The 5,760-nt window shown below is 46.0% G+C and overlaps 1 pseudogene; it reads left to right on the top strand.

Moving 5' to 3' along the window:
- The first annotated feature begins 864 nt into the window (after positions 1–864).
- LOC112079636 (low-density lipoprotein receptor 2-like) lies at positions 865–5,419 on the top strand (annotated as a pseudogene).
- The last annotated feature ends 341 nt before the right edge of the window (positions 5,420–5,760 follow it).

Here is a 5,760-nt window from a genome sequence, read left to right as displayed (position 1 = left end):
GTGTGAACGATAGCGATAAGTCTCTCGCCATCTCGAAACACCCTTCACTTTTCTGTTTAGAAATGCTCCATATTGTAGTCTTTTTTACGTCATATCCTTTCCTTTATCTTTGGACTCTCAACTACGTAGCTCTTATCACACATAAATTGCTGGTCCCATAAGGGGCAAGTACTACAAAACATTGTAGCAAATGTGTTGCTTCTCACCAACAACAAGATAAATCCCAATCATATAATGGCCGCCAGAATGAACATGAACTAACCGAGAAGTTACTGTAGTAAAGTTGTTAACATCCGTCACTACTACAGACCTTTTCTATTCTCTGCGTGGAGCCTAACTGTAATGTGGTACTAGTGATCACATGACAAGAAAATATGTTAATGAATTATTAACCCTATTAATTGTAAAAACTCCACTGAGTTCAGTATCAAATACACATCTGTTAAAATGCTCTACCTTGTATCATTATATTTTACTTACCTTGGTCCTGTTTGTCAATTCATTTACCAGTTATCCTGGGTTTTCTTCCCCTAAGATGATGCGTATAACATGTGGGACAAAGTCAGTTTCAAAAGGTGTGGCAACGGGAAAATGTATCACCCCAAGCCGTTTGGGTGTGTGACGAAGGTGATGACTGTGGTTACGGAACTGACGGAGCTGCCAGCCGCACTGTGGTGAGTACACTGCTCTTCCTTCCTCTTATTACGTCTTCTTCTCTCTCCTCTTTCTTTTCATACTCTCTTCCTCTTTCTTCTTTCCTCCTCCGTCTACGTCGTCCTCCTCCCCTCTTCAGATAAGATATAGCTGCTAAGATGTAGTCACCACAGACTCTTTAATGTCTCTATCTTTCTCTCTGTGTCTCAGAGGCTAATAACCTGCCTTGCCCACTGAGTTTCAGCTGTGGAGGCCCACTGAACAAGTGTATCTCCGGAACGTGGACTGTTGATGGCAAGATGACTGGACAATGGAGCTGATGAGAAGAGCTGTGTAAGATAACAGTACGAGTGTAGGATCTTAATTTGATCACTCTGTTGCAGAGAGAACTTTCTGCAATGCAGGAACCATCTAACATTTGTAGTGTATTTGAAAGTTAAGAGGCTTATGAACTACTTCACTTTGGACATTTGACTCGATTTTTCCTTTACGAAAAATGTCTTCAAACCTCTACAGGAAATGTCCAGTTAATTATAATACACGTAATATTGCACATCTTCCTGTGCTTGCAGGAAATTTATTTTCCATCTGAAGAGGCAACTGGTCTCAAATTAAAATCCTAACATATTTGCATTCACTGTCTATCCAATGGGTATATGCTGTTAGCCACAACTCTTCTTATCGTCTCATGCCTGATAGACTGTAGTCATCAACCATACTGAGGACAACTGTTCTGCTTCATCTCTTGATTACCTCTTTAGTATATGTGCATGATGATGGTTAAGACTTCAGTTTTTAATCACTAACTGGTACTATCACCACTATGACTATGGTCCTTGTGTCTTACTCTTTGCCCATTGAACCTTATACAAAAAACCTCTCGTTCTATTTAGTTGACAATACATATTTATTTATAGATATAATAAACATCCTAAAGGACACGAGCTACAAATACTTGTATCACCCAGTCCCAACTTCCTTTCTCCTAACCCTCAATCCCTCCTCCCCCTTCCTCCCTCCGCCGCAAAGAAACTGCACGGAGACGAGTTCGCTGTGCCAACGGTCAGTGCATCGCCGTCTCCTTCGTGTGCGAAAGGACAACGACTGTTCCGATGTTCTGACGAGACTTCCTTGTCCGCCGTCACCTGCGGTCCCAACGCCTTCCAGTGTAACAACACTGTGTGTGTACCGCGTCTCTGGGCCTGCGACGCGCGACGCCGATTGTGCCGCCGCGTTCAGACGATGGCCCCAGAACTGTGGCGGAGGGGACACCAACCGACAACAAAGCCCTGTGGGCCACATGGAATTCCACTGTGGAGTGGGGAGTGTATTCCATAGAGTTGGAGCTGCGGATGGAGCAAGGACTGTCAGGATAATCAGATGAAACCAACTGCAGTGAGTGGAAGGTTTTTTGACAATATTCTACTCTGCTTCTGTCCTTTCTCTCTGAAACATTTTTTTTCTCCAAAGACAGAAATATGCTTATTTAGTTAAGTGTTTACAAAAACAAATGTTCACCTTCCAAGATATACTGTATGAACAGATACTAAACTAAGGACTTCTTAAGAGAAAATCCCAACGCTCTTTTTCTGTCCATCTGTCTTGTTGTATGTTTATCAACCTCTCTCTCTCTCGGTAGGTCGGCCCCACTTGCCAGCCAGATGAGTTTCAGTGTAACGATGGCTCCCTGTGTCCATGGTGACCGTCAGTGTGACCACCAGTTTGACTGCAAGGATCTGAGCGATGAGATGGACTGACAGAGCGGTGAGGCTCAGCCCTAATGGACACACCAAAACACACACACACACACACACACACACACACACACACACACACACACACACACACCACACACACACACACACACACACACACTCTCCCTATAGCTGTAACTATATGTCTAATAATATTCTCCTCTTTTCTTATTCTCCCCCAGTGGATGTGTGTGAGGGCCCGAATAACTTCAGGTGTAAGAGTGGGCGACAGTTGACAGTCAGCACCGTGGACAAGGTGCGCAACGAGGCAAAATGTGGCCGGACAGTAGGTCGACGAACCTATCAGGGAGTGTGGTGAGTTGGAACCGTAGACATATTCTGCGTCCCAAATGGCACCCTAATCCCTGTTTCGGCCACTACTTTTGACCCTGGCCCATAGGAACTCCCTTTACACCCACATACCATTCAGTGGAAAACAGAGGAAAGAGACCACATCCCAGCTAGGAAAATATGATGGAGACCAGCTAGCCCAAGTGGTTCAGGCAGTCTGGTCTGGCCCAAACTAGTTAGTGGTTGTTAAGAGTGAGGTGACTGGTTTAGTCTTGCCTAGGACAAAAAGGCTGTCATCATGGACATTGAGGATAATGGTTGTTTCTTATAGATTTCTAGTAGATATATTCTTCTTTAACTGATTTCCGGTCTGATTCTGCAGGCAACAACGAGTGTTTGACCAATAAACGGCGGTGCTCTCACATCGTGTACCGACTGAGATTGGCTTCAATTGCCTCCTGTCCTGCTGGTACAGTCTGGCGGAAGGACAACAGGAAATTGTGAAGGTGTGCGGAAAATAAACATTTATATGACAGCTTTCTAAACTCTGAACTCAGCACAGAAGATTTGTAATGACTGAGCTCTAAGTCACTATACGTTGACAAGTCCTGCGGATCTATCTGGCACATTGGATTGGATCAGAATTCATACTATGAATTTGCCACAACCTGACCCCTTGACCTATCTTCTGACCTCTAACCCTGTTTCCTCACTCCTGTAGGACATGATGGAGTGTTGCTGACCCAGACACCTGTACCCAATCTGTGTGAACATCCTGGAAGTTACAGTGTGATTGTGAGGAGGGCTACGAACTGGCACCCCAAGACCAAGACCTTGCAAGGCTTGCCACAGGTACGTGTGAGATGGAGGGAAACACTAGCTAAGCTACATTCCGACAGCCACCCCAGCATACCACTTAGAATGGATGCTTGATCGCATTACTTGCTAGTTGGTATGGAGCTGGAGGAATTCTGATGTAGTCTGAACAAATCAAAGCAAAGAAGAGGTTTAGGTAGTTTCTCTTGAGGCCTCATTATTAAACGACAACTTTCTAAAGTGATGTAAATATAGTTAAGTAAAGTGGCAGACTTGAGGTCGAAATCTTAAAACTTCTAAATATAATGGTTATGTCTTCCAGTACTGTCCCCTACCTGTTGTTCACCAACCGCCACGAGGTGAGGAAGATGACTGTGGACCGTAGAGTACGTCCCCTCTCATCCCCAGACTGAAGAACGTGGTGGCCCTGGACATGGACATGCCAGGACACAGATCTTCTGGTCTGACCTGTACCACAGGAAGATCTACAGGTGAGGACAGACTGGGGGAAGGCGGTGTGTGTGTTTGTTATATATATATTCTGACAACAGACAATATACAGTATTGTGTCGTAACAAACATGCTATTTTGTCCGCTCCTTCCCCAGCGCCGACATGAACTTGGCAGGGGACTCCTCCCACCACAACGTGGTGATTGACAGCCAGATGGAGGCGCCGGAGTGTCTGGCCGTCGACTGGATTCACGGTCACATCTATTGGACGGACAGCGTGCTCCAGACCATCTCCGTGGCAACCACGGACGGAACACGGCGAAAGACACTGATCAGCGAAGGACTGGRGAAACCAAGAAGCATCGTGGTGGACCCAGCCAATAAGTAAGAAACTTTGGTTTTGATTGATTTTATTAACCTTGTTTGGGTCATAGGCTATTGATCTGAATTCATTAGTATCATGCTCAATAGGGCGTTGACTGCCATGAAAACCAAATAGATAAATCTTCGACAGGATGCTTTTGTTGTCGAACATATTGGAATAATTGAATGAGTGAGGATCTCTTTCGCAACAAGAAACATGGCAGAAGCTCAACGTGTCAGTGTGTGTGTGATTTTCTCTAAAGACCTCCAGACGTTGTGCTGAAGTGTGTTCGAGGTAGGAGTTTTGACTGACGGTACTGTCTGTTTCCAGCTTCATGTACTGGACTGACTGGGGCAACGAGGCCAAGATCGAGAAGAGTGGGCTGAACGGTGCCGACCGCGTCGCCTTGGTAACGGACAACATCATGTGGCCCAACGGCATCACGCTTGGTAAGAAGAGTCCACTGATTGGACACTGCAATATAGTGATGTGTGATTGGACACATTGGTGTTTGCTGTCTYACATGATTCTTATACTCGTATACAGAACAGTTGAGATTTTGTGTTGTGTTATTGTTGGAAGTTCTATCATACTGTMGGTGTACATTATTTAAATGCATTCAAATAATCTGCCTCGTTATCATGCGTGGAGGCATTGTTTATAAGTTAATGATTATACAGTTGKATTTCTCTAACGCTCTGTGCCTCTCGAACAGACATGGTTAACCAGCGTCTGTACTGGGTGGACTCTAAGATGCACACCCTCTCCAGCATCGGCGTAAACGGAGAAGGACGACACACACTCATCTACAACGAGGACAAGCTGGCTCACCCCCTCTCTGTCGCCGTCTTCGAGGTAAATGGTGATAGAATGTTAAGGTCTCCCTAACTGGAGTTCCATCTGGAGTATAGTTATGGACAGGTCCTAGAGGAACTGTAGGACGGGAAAGGGAGACTTAACTGAACCAGTAGAGTCCAGTCCATGAGGGCAATGGTTACAATCCAACCTCAGAACCTCCTCTAGGTCCCTGGGTCGAGCACCATGGTCTTCCCCCTCTACCCTGGCTGTGGCCCCAGAACCTCCTCTAGGTCCCTGGGTCGAGCACCACGGTCTTCCCCCTCTACCCTGGCTGTGGCCCCAGAACCACCTCTAGGTCCCTGGGTCGAGCACCATGGTCTTCCCCCTCTACCCTGGCTGTGGCCCCAGAACCACCTCTAGGTCCCTGGGTCGAGCACCATGGTCTCCCCCCTCCAGCCCACACCAACCTGGCTGTGGTAGCTTTAATTAAAGGGGATTTCCAGGTTCAGAGTCTTATACACCAGCCTGGTTAATGAGTTCAGCCATGCAGCTASCCAGCTTTAGCTGTATTACAGAAATCCATCCATGTAGCTGCTGAATGGAGACCAAACTGATCTTACAGTATCCAGGCC

Source organism: Salvelinus sp. IW2-2015, unplaced genomic scaffold (assembly GCF_002910315.2).
Source record: "Salvelinus sp. IW2-2015 unplaced genomic scaffold, ASM291031v2 Un_scaffold8782, whole genome shotgun sequence".
Lineage (NCBI taxonomy): Eukaryota > Metazoa > Chordata > Actinopteri > Salmoniformes > Salmonidae > Salvelinus > Salvelinus sp. IW2-2015.
Note: the sequence above shows the minus strand (reverse complement) of the source record. Positions and strands in the feature narration are given on the sequence as shown.